The following is a 14,904-nucleotide window of genomic DNA, read 5'->3' as shown; positions in this document are numbered from 1 at the left end:
CTTATCTTTGAACACACAGCACAAATTTCTTGGTGTCATAGTGGACTTCAAACATACATTGTTTTCCCATATTAAGTATCTGAAAGCCAAATGTTTAAAAGGAATGAACATTCTTACTATTCCTGGGCAAGCTACATAGGGCAGTGACGAGATAACCTAAGGAACCTGTACAGGGGCATCGTATGGTCACATTGGTATTATGGTTCCGCGGTGTATCTCTCTGCATTTCCAACTGAATTGCTGATTTTGGTTTACGTTCACCATTTAGGAATTTGCCTGGCCATAGGCACCTTCAGAACAAGTACTATAGAGACTTTATATGTAGAATACAATGAATGGTCACTCCACCTGTAAAGAACATATATAAGCTTCAAATGTTTTTTCTACAGTCTAATGCTGAACACCCCTGCTATGAAACCGTTAACGATTTGACGTCCGCCACACCATTTCAAAACCGCCCTTCAGTAAAAAAGCTTCGCTTACTACACGTGAAGAAGCTTAGCGATGAATGTCCCACTACATGTGCATCCACTCATGGCTCCAGTAAGGCAGTTGAAACCGTGGTTCTGGCAACTGGGCACTGATGAAATGTGACACGCCATTTGTCAAAGTTAGAAAGCATGCTCAACAGATCCACATCCGTATGGACATTCTGGAACTAAATTGGAAGTACTCCTGGGCCGAATTATCTACTGACGCACCAAAGTAACCGAATGGCTTAACGTGCAGGGCAGTCGGGCCATCTATCTCGGAATGCATTGTTCTGCACGCAGAGATGAGCAGCTTTACGGCAGAGAATTCTACATTACCCTTGGCTTAAAGCACATAAAGCCATCATATCTATATTAAAGTTTTATATCTACAGGCTCTCTGAACGTAGTACGAGCGTTAGTGTCTCTGTGGAAACATAATAATCCAGTAGCCAATTACCTGCACTCATCATCATCAGCCTATTTTATTTCCCCTGCCGGACGAAGGCCTCTCCCTGCGATTTGAAGTTATCCCTGTCCTGCGCCAAACGATTCGAACTAGCACCCGCGAATTTCCTAATTTCATCGTCCCACCTAGTATGCTGCCGTCCTCGACTGTGTTTTCCTTCTTTTGGTAACCATTCGGTAACCCTAATGTTCCGACGGTTATCCAACAGGCTCATTACATGACCTGGCAAGCTCCATTCTTTATTAATATCAATTAGAATATCGGCTATACCCGTTTGCTCTCCTGTCCAAGCCTCTATCTTTCTTTTTCTTAATCTTATACCTAGCATTCTTCGTTCCATCGCTCTTTGCGCGGTCCTTAACTTTTTTTGAAGCTTTTTTGTCATTCGCCAAGTCTCTGCCCCATATGTCAGCACCGCTAAATTGCACTGATTGTGCGCCTTCGTGTCAATGATAATGGTAAGCTTCCAGTCAGCAGCTGACAATGTCTGCCGTATGCGATGCAACCAATTTTTATTCTATGAATTTACTTCTCATGATCAGGGCTCCCTGTGATTAACTGACGTAGTTAAGCCAACTCCTTCACAGATTCTTAAAAGCTGACGGGCGATCCTGAATTCTTGTTCCCATTCCCGTCTATTGATCCATATATTTGACCTTTACATAACAATATTCAACCCCACTCTTACACTCTCTCTATTAAGGTCCTCAATCAGTTGCTTTAACTCGTCTGCAGTGTTGCTGAATAGAAGAATGTCTTCTGCAAACCGAAGTTGCTGAGATATTCACCATCGATAATTACTCCTAAGCCTTCCTAGTTTATTAGCATGAATACCCCAAGCGCAAAGTGGATAGCATGGGAGAGATTGTGTCTCCTTCTCTGACCCATTTCTTTATAGTTATCTTCCTAGTTTTCTTGTGTAGAATTATGGTAGCTGGTGAATCTCTATAGTATTTTTGAAGATATTTACCTAAGCTGTGTGTACTCCCTGATTACGTAATGCTTCTATGACTGTTAATATCTCTAATGAATCTGATGCATTTTCGTAGTTTATGAAAGCCACATAGAGAGGCTGATTGAACTCTGCGGATTTCTCGATTACCTGATTATTGACGTGGATGTCATCCATAGTAGAGTATCCCTTCGTGAAGCCAGCCTTTTCCCTTAGTTGGCTGAAGTCCAGAGTTTCCCTTATTCTATTGAAAGTTATCTTGGTGAATATTTTACATAATCGATGGAGTAAGCTAATGGGCCTATTGTCTTTAACGTCTTTAACGTCTCCCTTCTTGTGGATTGGTATAATCTTTGCATTCTTCGAGTTTTCTGGACCTTTGACGCTAATAAACACTTCTATTGGAAAACCGCCAGTTTTTTGAGCATTAGGTCTCCTCCATTTTTGATTAAATCGACTGTTATTACATCTTCGCTTGTCGCGTTTTTTCGTTTCAAGTCTTGCGAGGCCCTTCTGACCTCATCGTTAGTGATAGGAAAAGTTTCTTCAAACCTGTTCATTACTGCTTCGAATGGAGGTATCATGACTCCTTTGAGTACTGAACAGGTCAGTATAGAATATTTCCGCTCCTTTTAATATACCTTCAAGATTGCTGATGATATTAGCCTGCTTATCGTTCAGCGCATAGATCTTGGTTTGTCCTGTCTGTTTACTATGTGTATGCATCTAACTACTATATTATACTGTTGGGTGCCAAGGTCCAGAGGCATAGTGAGTAGCATGCTTGCAGACAGACTTCCGACCGCTCAAAAAGCTAACAAACGTTTGGTAATCCATCTGGGACCATGAAACCTCTACGAAAGTTCATTTAAATAGCAGCTACCAAATTGGTCTTCGGTAACAAAAGCGCACTAAACAAGTGTCATGTTCTGTTAACTGAGAACAAGACACGCATTGGGCGCTCATTCTTACCCGCTAACCGGTGCTGAGTCTCCCCTGCTTGCTGAATGTGGTGGGAGGCTGACCGTTCTGCACGTCTCAGTGCAGTGTCAGGAAGTAGATGCTGAACGAAAAGAAAGCACGTTCCTCTAGCACACCGATACCACATTCCCCTTCAACCGGTATTGTCTCTTCGCGGAGAACGAATTTTTGTCCATAAATTAGTTGTAAAATCTTTATAACAAGTCAAATATTGCGCGTTATAAGGGCACGAGATTCCTAGCATATTCACTCAACAAAGGCAGCTGCTGTGATAGTAACGACCTGTATGGCACACGCCTCCCGGATGTTGTGCTTAAGGACCGTGCTGAGGCTGTAGTGCTTTTGTAGCGACGTATTTTACTATATCACCTCCTCGTAGTATATCGTTTTTCACAGCATATCTCATGTATCATTGTCGTTAGTCAATGCGTGTATATAGGTAGTTTTTACTGAATTCTTTTAGGCCTTTATGCAGCCGTGTTTCATTCTCAGCCGATGCCACAGCTGATGCCACAGCCGGAACCGGGACCGCGTCAAGCGATACAGCTGCGCGGCCGCTGTAGAGTGCACAGCGATGGTTCATGACAAATTGCCCGAAGAAAACCGGCAAATGCTTATGATGGTCCGGTGACAGATGAGTATTCTTTGAATGCTCTTGAATAACCTGCACTCGCTGTCAGCGCGAAGTGCAATGAAAGGGCTGGGGAGGGGGGGGGCGCTCTCGATTCAATGCTTGCAAGTCTTGAGTAGGCATCATGGCTCACCCGCAGCATCCTACTCGTACTGAAGTCAAAAAGACCGCATTTTACTTTAACAATATACTGCCACTTACTGCAACGTACTTCTGACCATCCGTGGCTCCTTGGTATTCACAGGTGACTTCAACATGCATTACCAGCTTTGAAGAAGCGCCAAGATTAGCTTCAGACAGCAGAATATATGACGGCAGCCTAACATATCGGCGGGGCAGGATTCAGACCTAAATAATTTCAAGGCGCTTTGCTGCGTGCACACACAGTATTACCTCTACCCCACTTTCCTCTTCCTGTTTCCCCTTTCCCCTCCCGTAGTGCAGGGTAGCAAACCGGACGCTTCTCTGGTTGACCTCCCTGCCTTTGCTCTCTTTGATATATTTATCTTCATGTCTCGATACCCATTATTTGAATAATAATGACAGCATATAATGACATCCGTGATGCTCTTTGCCTACACCTGGCCCTTCCGTCAATAAACACTAATGCTTATCATCATCACCTATCGCATTAGGTGCTGCTGTAGAGCCTTTCAAAAAGACACAGTTTTGCCTTCGGGCAATTTTGTTTGTCGCTAAAGAGGCTGTCATTAAAAGCGAATTTTATTCTGTTTTTATTTGCATTACTTCGTTTCACTTAATATACTTATAGAAAAGTACAGGAGCTAAATACGCACAGAGCCTAGTAGGGCTCCTGTGCTGGCAATTAAACCTCGCCATTTTCAGCCAGAAAGCGTGGGCATCGACTTCACGGCATGTCAGTGCTTATAACAGTGAGAAGTGCCGACATAGGCAACAGTATGCGCAAGCACATAGAGGCAGGGTGTACCCATGTGCTCCTGAAGCGAACAGTGTAGTAGATGGCATTCGAAATGTAAATTTCGCACTTGCGGATATTATCGCCTCTCTTGCCGCTTGTCACCGTTTTAGGACAGTGACATGTCGTGCGATCGATGCGCGTGCGATCTGTTTAACCCTTTAACCGCCAATTGAACTTCCGAAAAGCGTATCAAAATCGCCAATTTTTGAGTCGTCCTAATTTTCTCCATGCAATTCCGTTCTGAACATGTATTACATATTTGGTTTCTGATTAGAATTAGCACAGAAATTAAAAAAAGAAGAAGAAACTGCTGTTGAGTGTGGCTTTCCCTCAATGCATGCGATGGTAATCAGTCAGAACGCACTGAACGGCTAAGTATTTATTTGATGCAATACATGGCAACACACTTAAAATTGCAGAGACATTGCTTCCATAGCCTTGGTTGCTGATACTTAGCTTCATCCACGGTTTTCATGTTGGTGAAATGAAAGCAGCGCATCAACGCTTTGAAACGGTTCCGGCTCATGGTCATCCTGAACACTTGTGTCTCCAAAATTTCCTTTGTACACCAGTACATCTCAACTTGAGGTTTGCTGACAATACCCTGCAATATTATCAGCGCAAGCATCACCATAATCTCATCGCGCTCTACCGGTTTTCATGTAGAACCCGGAGCAGCAAAGCACGCTATCGTATAATGGTTCGCCTCCGTGACAATTAGGTCAGTGATGCCCCAGTCGAAAGATACATGAAACGAGCCGAGAATATCATTCTCGTCAGTGGGGTGCCGCATGATTCCGGGCACTGAACGAAAACCGCAGAGGCGCAGGTGGCGGGTTATCGGTTTTCACGCGCTTCCACACACGTGCACAGCTCAGTGAATCGTCGTCGTCGTTATTGCCGTCACTCTAGTCGTCATCTGAAGCAATATCCAGGGTAAAGACAACGACTGAGTCTCTGTTGGACACAATTCCATGTCGTCACTAACGCTGCTTTCTGTACTGCTCCAAGAAGCACCTTTTTTTTCTTGGAGCATCGCCGCCACCGGCAAGTCTCTTGCGAAGCGCCATTATAAAGTTATGGTTGCCAGAATTAAGAGACACGCAGAAGGCACGAAATGCGGTTTTTCATAGACAACAACCGCCATCTAAGGTTGAAAATTACAAGCAAAGCAATTGACGACCGTGACACTTCATGGGCGGAGGAAGGAGCGGGAAATCGGGCCGGACGAGTGTGACTCGTCGTTGGCGATGTTGGTACAAACTCGTGCGACGATTAGCGCTCGGGGTAAATGAGTAACGGGTTAATAAACTGTCAGGCTGCACAAGTGCACTTGACATATGAATTGCTCACTCAAACTAAACAGTACAGTGAAACGGAAATACCTGTTTTCCTTTTATTTCTTTTTCTCTATGGAAGAGCGGTGCATGTCCCAGAAAGAAATTCATACATCGCATTTGAATAATAAATGTACCAACAAAATCAAACCTTCCCAAAATAGCAATTTTAGTGCAGTATACAGAATCACGTATTAAATACACGTATTCGCAAGATACCAAAAAAGAGTCGCAGTTTCGGCCGGGAGCTGAATGAAGCAATGATTTCTATAGCGAATTATTAGACAAATGTACGAATTAACTCGGATAAACTAATGTTAACATGCGCTTACTGAACTGAACTAACAAGCATAGTATTACACTCATGCAGGCGAGCAAGAGCCTCACGCAATGACCACGGACACTAATGATCAGGACGCTGAAGTAATAAAAAGTACCAGCATCGGCATACAAATTGACCTTCGTGCTGGCTTTCGCTTCGGCGCGAACTAGGCTCACGAGAACACAGCGTACATGAAGCTATCAGTCGTCTCAGGTTTTCTAGACTTTGAACCTAGCGCAAGTTTCCCCCAAGATAGCGCGCACGCAGCCGCGCTCTGCATTGCCATGCGCAGCCATGGCAGGAATAGAAGAGCAGAAGCGTGCTAATTTGCTCACCCTCCTCCTTCCATGCTACTGCGCCCACATATCCCCGCTCCCCCTCATAGACGCGCGAGAAGACGGCGGATGCGAGTGAACTCAAGCCACCATCCTTGACTGCTCACCCTCGAACGCTTTCCCTTGCACCTACAGCATACGGCGCACCGCCGTGACATTATCGCACTCAGACTTTGTACGAAATATCACGGCGACACCAACAACGACGGCGGCGGCAGCAATTCACCTGATGTGTCCGTATAATTGCTTTATCGCAATAAAAATGACATATAAATAACTACATATAGTTTCCGTGAGCAAAACGATAACAAGGTAAAAGCGGGAGCCAACGTTTCGACAAGTGACCTTGTCTTTTTCTAGGCGACATATACTTTCCTCGGCACAGTGTCACCCCATATCGGGTTGTTACATTATTACATTGTGGTTCATTGCTGCATTCCAGTTCAGCCGAACGTCATTTACTCCGCTTTTAAAACGCCCCTCCGGGCCTGAAAAGTACTGCCACGGCGTATTTTCTTCTAAAATTAAAGGTTTTTTTTCTCATAGTGCTTGTTCATTAAAGGGAAGCTGAAACGGTTTTCAATTTCTATGAATTGCTGGGATTGGGAAGAACAGACCTAATAATTTACGGTTCCGAAATTTTTTTTTTCGTTTTGTTAATATAACGGGCGGAAATCGCTTTCTAAATCACCCGCGCGGACACGCCCCCATCGCTTCCCGGAGCGCCGGGTGAGGACGTTGGCAGAGGAGAGAACCGGCGAGAGTGACGTCATGGGCGGAGACCGAGCCAACCGAGCTGCGGACCGGCGTGCTGACATGTGCTGGCATGCCTCTTTCCGTCCTGCGCTTTACTGAACGACGCTACGAGAGATCTGCCGCCGCCGCCGCCGCTCACGTTTGTTTTGCGATTTTCGTAAACTGTTCTTTCCTTCTGTGCTGCGTGAGTGCCTACAGCCAAGGGCGCCCAACATGCCCTCGTTCTGTGCAGCATTCGGCTGCGCGAACACAGGCGGGCGAGACGATGTGGTGTTTCACAAATTCCCGAAGGAAAAGAAGCTGGCAGCGCAGTGGGTACGTGCGGTGAGGAGAGATAAGTTCGTGCCGACGAAATCAACTGTGCTGTGCTCGGACCATTTCCGCGACAGTGACTATCATCGGAGCTTGACAACGATGCGGGCAATCGGTATTCCAATTAAATCGGCGCGACTGAAGCCCGGCGTTGTTCCGCGTTGTTCCGCATCACTCTTTTTCCATGGGCTATATCATTTTCACACCTGTGTGTAAACTTCTTGCCTTGTCCAGCCGGTTCGACTCCTTTCTGGGCAAGTGCCACTTCCAGTACTGCCCTGCTGAGGCACACAGTCCTGAATTGTCTTGAACTTGTTACGCACTGCGTGCGCTTCTGTTTTTTCCTAATCTCTTGCACCTCCTGGCAGCACAAGCAGTTCTCTTCATCTTCCATCAATACGCAGCACATGCAGGTGCACCTAGTTTAATGAAAGCGTGATTAGGCCCACATTGATGCACTGTAGAAATACGAACATTTGCAGCCATTAACGTCTGGTAACACAGTTTTAGCGTAGCCGGATAGCTTTACGACAAATGCGAAAACGCGTTGTTGCTAGCGTTGCTATACTCCGTTTCATACATCAGGTGCAACGCTGTGGATGCTTGAGATACTTCTTGTAGTGGCTGCGTTCGCATTAGAAAAAGTTCGGTGTTTCTTGACCCGATTTTTCAGAAAGCTTTCCATATATAAGCTCAGTTCGGAATGAAAAAAAAAATTTACCCATAGAAACCATCCGTGTACTTATACGGCTGCTAACACGTTCTTTTAAAAAAAATTTCTTTTCGGTATTTTTTAATTGCAGCCCGTCGCGGCGGCTTCACGTGCATGCTCGCGCGAGCAAACGCCGCTGGCAGGCTGCGAAGCATAGACGGAAACGCGCGCAGTAATAAATTTTGGTGACCGGACTTCGAGCGTAGCTTCCACAGCGATGCACCTGAGGTATCAAATGGAGTGTAGGCTTGCCTAGTGACATTCGACGTACGGTTCAGTTAGCGTGTTTACCACACGGCGGTGCTAAAACTGCCTAATATCTTTATGTCAACACTAGCATGGAGCACGCATACCGATTCTTGATCGAGCCACACTCGCAAAGTCGTCGAACCATAGTATGAATATTGCACATATAATACCTCTGGTCATCTCTGGTTGTGTATGATAAGCAACTTCCATGACTGTACCTCACAGCACTGCATGTGCGCGCTTTGAAACGCGGCACTTATGTTCGCGATCGTGTATCAACGCTGAAAAAAACCACGGGACTTTAGACAAGCAGCGGCAAGGTTCTTGACATCGCGGAATTGCACCCGTGTAAATCTAATGAGAAGTTAGTGCTTCGGCATTCTTCCAGCAGCATGTTCCCAGTGACACTTTAGCGCATTTTTTCTCCCGTCATTGCAACGTGCAGCTACATGAAAAAAAAAACATACGTACCAGCTAAGATTTCCAGCGCGCGAGAAGGTGCACACATCGCTCTCTCTGTTGGCACACTCAATATCGTCGTTGACTCTGTTGCCGCCATCGTTTTCCCTATCGGCTGTGGGTTCAAACATGTACGGGGACAATACAAGCTGTCGAATACAGCGAGAACGTTCCATCTTGCAACTCAGCTATGAAGCCAGAACAGCAGAACCGCGTGCTACCAGAGAGAAAGGAATGGTGCTACGCCCTGAAACGGAGACATGCGGCGGCGCCGACCGGCGACTACCGCCAACGACGTCACAGCGGCCCCGACCAATCACGGGCAACAGCGGCGTTCGCGCGATGCCCTGAGGCGCTGGTGCGCGTTTTCTTGGAAAAACAGCCGTTTGCGTTTGTTTCCGCCCTTTTTGAACCAGATATTCGTGTTCAGGGGACTCAAAACTGTAGAATGCCGCAGAGAACTCATTTTTTTCGAAAAGTGTTTCAGCTTCCCTTTAAGCGTTGAATTATGCATGCCTTTCTTAATAACGGGAGGTACCTTCATTATATTATATTTAAAGGCGGTGTTGGTGCGATTTCTGCAGTAACTTACTAGAGCATATCTCATTTGCTGCTACCCTATTATATTTCATAAAAAAATGGAATGTCGGTCGCTGCTATTCTTGATAATTTTCGGAACAAATTGATCAATTGTGATGTAGGACTTGGAGCTTCTTATAATGTGTTGCATTGTTTCAGTTTCCCTGAAAGTGCCCAGCAGTCACAGTACTTTCGTAGTTCTTGCTGTGTCAAATAGTGTCGAGGCAACCTGCTTTATTGGCACATGTCACCTCACAGTTTCTATGCAGATCAAGGTGCAATGATGGGTGAAAAAGCTTCATTTTACTGTGCTTTTATCAAATATTACTTAAATAAGTCACTTTTCACCCAACATGCAATGCCTTGGGTCACTGTGAAAGGAAAAAGTAAGCATGAAAATTATAAGAGCGGTTTAACTGAGAAATAAGAACGAGAAGCGAGAAATCTCTCACGAATTAGTTATAGGGAACATCGACAGATGGCTACTTTTGCCGCCCTTGATCCGAGACAATGCGCGATCAGTACGCGCTCCACACATTTGCACAAATTGGTTACGGGTATGTTGAGCTCGGCGTTGACACCCTCTGCGCTGTCGCTGCTGCGTTTGTAGAAGCTGGAAGTCTAAGCCAGGAACAGAATGCCTTCGCCGAATGCATATGGTGATATTACAACAAACAGAATGTTAATAAGTAGAACTGGAGGAGAACTTCGCTAAGCACTGCGCCGCAGTGGAACGTGCAAGCTAGCCATTCCATAACATGCGCACAACCTTAAAATTTTCTCATGCCCTATAGATAAAAAAAGAAGAAAAATGAGGACATCATATTGTTTTATGTAAGAGCCGTCTGTGCCAGCAGAATCGATCGATTTAGCTTCAAGTGTTGTATTTACTCCACCAGAACATGAAGCACCACCTCAGTGAAGCCTCGAGTGCGTGGACAAAGTTTGCCATAGCTAGCTTAGTGAAACTGCGGATTTGTTTCTCATAGTTGTGTTTCTCCCACCCACAGTCACATGTCTGTAAGCAACTATTTACGAAATAATATTTTCTCATCTTCATTTCCTGTACTACAACTGGGTCCCGTAACTAGGATCTGTGCTTTGACGGAGCTATATCTTCCGGACATTTGGCGGAGTTCCGAGCTCCAGTTCGCAGTTGGATGAATCAAGCTTGGGTTTAGCTGTAATGAAAGATTTTGTTCAGACCAATGTAGACTCGCACGTTGCGCTTCAAGAGTGCTTTGCGCTGAACAGAGAAGATGCAAGAAAAAAGTGGGACGTTGAGCTAGTTGGTGGGGAGTCAGGTTACAAAAAAGTCAGGCATGCATAGACGTAGACAAAATGAGGGTAACAAACAACACCAATCCCGGTATTTCTGCTTTTCGTTTTGTTCTTCGTGTGCCCATGCCCGCACGCTTAACCTTTTCTTCTTAAACAGCGATATTCTTTGCAGCAGACTCAAATTAAATTATTTTATCATTTTATTGGTATTGCTGAATTTAATTATTAAGACGGCCATATTGGGTACTCGAATCTAAATATTTTATGAGATCAATCGACTCTTTATTGAGACAAAATTAAAGCAAGCAAATCCAACTTTGAATAAGCATGTCGCACTTCAAAACATTTCCTGTCAAATTTCTGAAGCTACTTATTATTCCAAACACGCTATTCCCAGCGGCGTATATCATTGTCCTTATTGGAGGCCACTTACACATAAACAGGGTATCTAGTACTAAATCTAAGAAGGCGATCGTATGCGCCTGGCAACGAAACGTCATCGTGTTTTGCATAAAGTGTGCCTAAAATACGCAACCAAGATTAAGGGCGATCAGTGATTATTCATTACACTCGCACTGATGCCTCCATTTCGTGAGACGAAAGCACTCAATATGTTGGTGATATATTGAACTGTATTTGCTCGCTTGAAGCTTCTGCCGAACACATGTTTACTGACTCTTCCTCCCATAAATTATGAAAAAACCCAAGGTGCCTGAGGAGGAGGCAGAACTTTGGCACGACGATATGGCATTCGTAGCTGCTGCTCAGCAGCTGGTGCGATGGTTGACTATTTTATTATGCAGTTTCCAAACCACATATTATTGTGCTAGGACGAAGAGCGTATTTGGAACTTTGCCATAATCGACAAATGAAACTCCATAGAAAGAGAAGTTGCCCGTGGTAGCACGTGCTACTTGTAATATAGACGTGCTACTTGTACTAGACGTGCACTTAAACGCGAAAACGTGATATTTTGTAATATCTACTGGAGCAGAGCGCGAGTCATTCCAGGAGCATATATTAAAGGATTCTCAGCTTTACAAGCTTTCGCAGCACTACTGGAAGGTCTGAATGACCCAGGACCGCTGCTCTGAGCGTAGTCAGACGCCGATAACCGTCTCTTCATGCTCGAGTCTTATGCGCCCCATCCATAGCGCGGCGGCAACGCTTTTACTGGCATTCCATCGTAATAAGGCACTTAGGCGAATCCGTTAAGCGCTACCGCACGCAGAAAAAGCCGCAAAAATGTTCATCCTCAAAAGATTCAGCACGACTTCAACTATCACCCCGTCCATTTTCTCGTGAAGCAACACTCCGTCACAGGATTCCTCGCCCTGGCAATTACCCTTTGCCGACGTCCTCGCCTTTCTTTACAGAATTGGGATGTCATTTCGATGTCGCCTTTGGCTTTAGCTTCAGGCGTTTCCAGTGAGAACCTGTCGCCTCCACACTTTCGCCATTCTGCTACGCTTCTAGTCGCCTGAGCACATGTCTTCTTTGTTCTCTGGGATGTAGAAGCTATCGTTATGAGCTATCGCGAATGAATATTTTCTTTAGATTATTTTCCCTCGGATAACTAATTAGAGCGCCTTTTTGGTACAAGCGCCTTTCGTACAATGAATTGAGTCGCAGTGCACATGCTTTTACACAAAACGACGAAAAAGAACACGAAAAGAAGCTAGATTAAAAGCAGAATAAATTTTTTAACAGTTATGACACACATTCCGCATAAAACTTCCGTGGTATTTTATTTATTAAACCATAAATTTTCATTCGTATAGCGACTTCTTAGGTGGCAAGTGCACAGAACTCCCGACACCTTGCATCTTCCAGATGATTCTCGCTATTTATTATGCGTTGAATGCGCGGCATTATAGAAAAGAAAGGTAGTTTCACCCGAGAGGATAACCATCAATTGCGATGGCAAATTATTAGAAAACTATAAAAAGTCAGGATACTAGTTATACTGTATAAGTTTGTAAACATTCGTCTAATAACTAAATAAGGAAGCACGGTGTCACGCGCGCACACACAAACGGTGATTGTAAACTCTCGGTGCCAAAACGCTGACGTAACGTAGCGCAGCAGCAGCAAGCGACTTACTTAACCTTCGTGCTGCGCCTCACGCTTCAACTAAGCGGGGTGAAAAGAGCGCCTCTTGAGTACAGTCTCTGTCCCCAGGACAGACCGTTTTCAAGATAGAGCCGGTATGGCCGCGCTCTGCCGCTCCATACGCATCCACCGTCACATACACATTGTGACGGCATTTGGCTAAAAATTGTTTGTTACGTGCCAAAACCACAATTAGATTAGGAGGCACGCCGTAGGGAGGGACTCCGGAACAAATCGTACCACCCGGGGTTCTTTACCGTGCGCCTTAATCTAACTAAATGGCGTTTTCGCATTTCGCCCCTATCGAAATGCGGCCACCGTGGCCTGCAATTGGTCCCGCCACCTCGTTCTTGCCAGCCGAGCACCATAGCCACTAAACGACCACGGCAGGTGCATTTGGTCCCACCGCGATTACAACACAGAACGCACACCGCTGGTGCAAATATCAGCGGGCACCATGCGGATTGAGTATCACGTTTCATATACTGAGCACTACATAAGTAGTTTTTTCATCCACTTTCAATTCCATTATTGTCTAATTTCTTGATTTCAAATAGAAAGTACAAGTAATTTCCCTTCAGGTGAAGAGTTTCAGCAACCACCAAATATCGAAAGCCGTCTCGGCCACCTGTGGAGGTAAAGTGGACGATTCGCATTTCATCGTGCGCTTGAGACCCGGTTCCAACATAATTATTGTTAGCACCCCAGATCAGGAGGTCGCTGATAGTGCGCGCAAGATCCCGCGGATTGTGCTGAGCGGCAGCCTTTACGAAGTCAACTCTTACGTTGCGGCACCGGACGGAGTGGCCCGGGGCGTCATTCATGGAATCGATCCGGATACCCCGCCCGAGGAGCTTATGACTCACCTAAGGGTGAGGACCCAAAGCGTGGAAATCGTGCAGGCCCGCTTGCCAAGACGGCCGTGATCACGTTCAGCTCTCACGTACTTCCACGATTCGTCTACCACTACGGAGGGGAGACCGAGTGCCACCCCTGCAAGCCCGCAAAACAAATCTGCTATGTGTGCCAGCGCATGGGACACCAATCGCACGTTTGTTCTGCCCCGAACATCAAAATCTGTCTCACTTGCGAGACGCACGACCCGACGGACGACCACGAGTGCTCGCTCAAGTGCGCCGTCTGCGGCGAAGCCCACGCCACGGGGTCTCGCGAGTGCAAGCAAAAGCAAAAGAACAACAGCACTACCACCAACAAGCCTCCTCCACCCGGAAGGAGGAAGGAAGACGACGACAATGATGGAGGAAGGCCAAGGCGAAGCCGCCTGCGGTGGTTCAGCTCGGTATCCTCGGCGAGCCGCTCAAGATCCCGGGCCCAGTCCAGGTCAAGGTACCGTTCCCGATCCCGGTCCCAGTCCAGGTCCAGGTCCCGATTCCGCTCGGAGTGGCCAAAGCTAGGAGAGAAGCAAGGGCAGCGGCAGCCTTCTACCTCGACATCCACGTCAAAGCAGAAAAACCAATCGGGCAAGAAGAACCAAGCCAACATCAACAAGGTTAGCCGGAATCAGCCTAGTACCTCCTCCGCTCAATATACCAGTGAACATAGTGAAGGTTCCCCAGAATGTGCGCGCTTCAGGGAAGAAAATAAAAAACTCAAGGCTCCGGTTAATGACCTAAACCAACGCATGCAACGCTTAGAAGTGTTGCTAAGCAAAACAAGCAACAACACACAGGCAAGGCCGCAAAGCGATACGATAGGCCACCAGCCCGCCATCTCCATTCCTCCCCCCTCAAGAACCACCAGGCCCTCATCGCTCCCCGGTGCCGCCTCGGCAGCGGCAGGCCAGTCAAGTCTAGTCACCCTCAATTATATTTAGGCTACGATACAACAGATGCTTTACCAGAAGGGCGAATTAAACAATAAAGTCACGGAGAACACACTAAGCCATGACGACCTTGAAAGAAGAATACGCAAGGTTGAGTTTGGCTCGCGCAAGCGGGTCGACGACGAGAGCACCAACCCACGCATCAAGGCGCACAGGCGCATAAA

The sequence above is a fragment of the Dermacentor variabilis genome, chromosome 4 (assembly GCF_050947875.1).
Source record: "Dermacentor variabilis isolate Ectoservices chromosome 4, ASM5094787v1, whole genome shotgun sequence".
NCBI lineage: Eukaryota > Metazoa > Arthropoda > Arachnida > Ixodida > Ixodidae > Dermacentor > Dermacentor variabilis.
The sequence above is the reverse complement of the archived record's forward strand: the minus strand, read 5'-3'. Positions refer to the sequence as shown.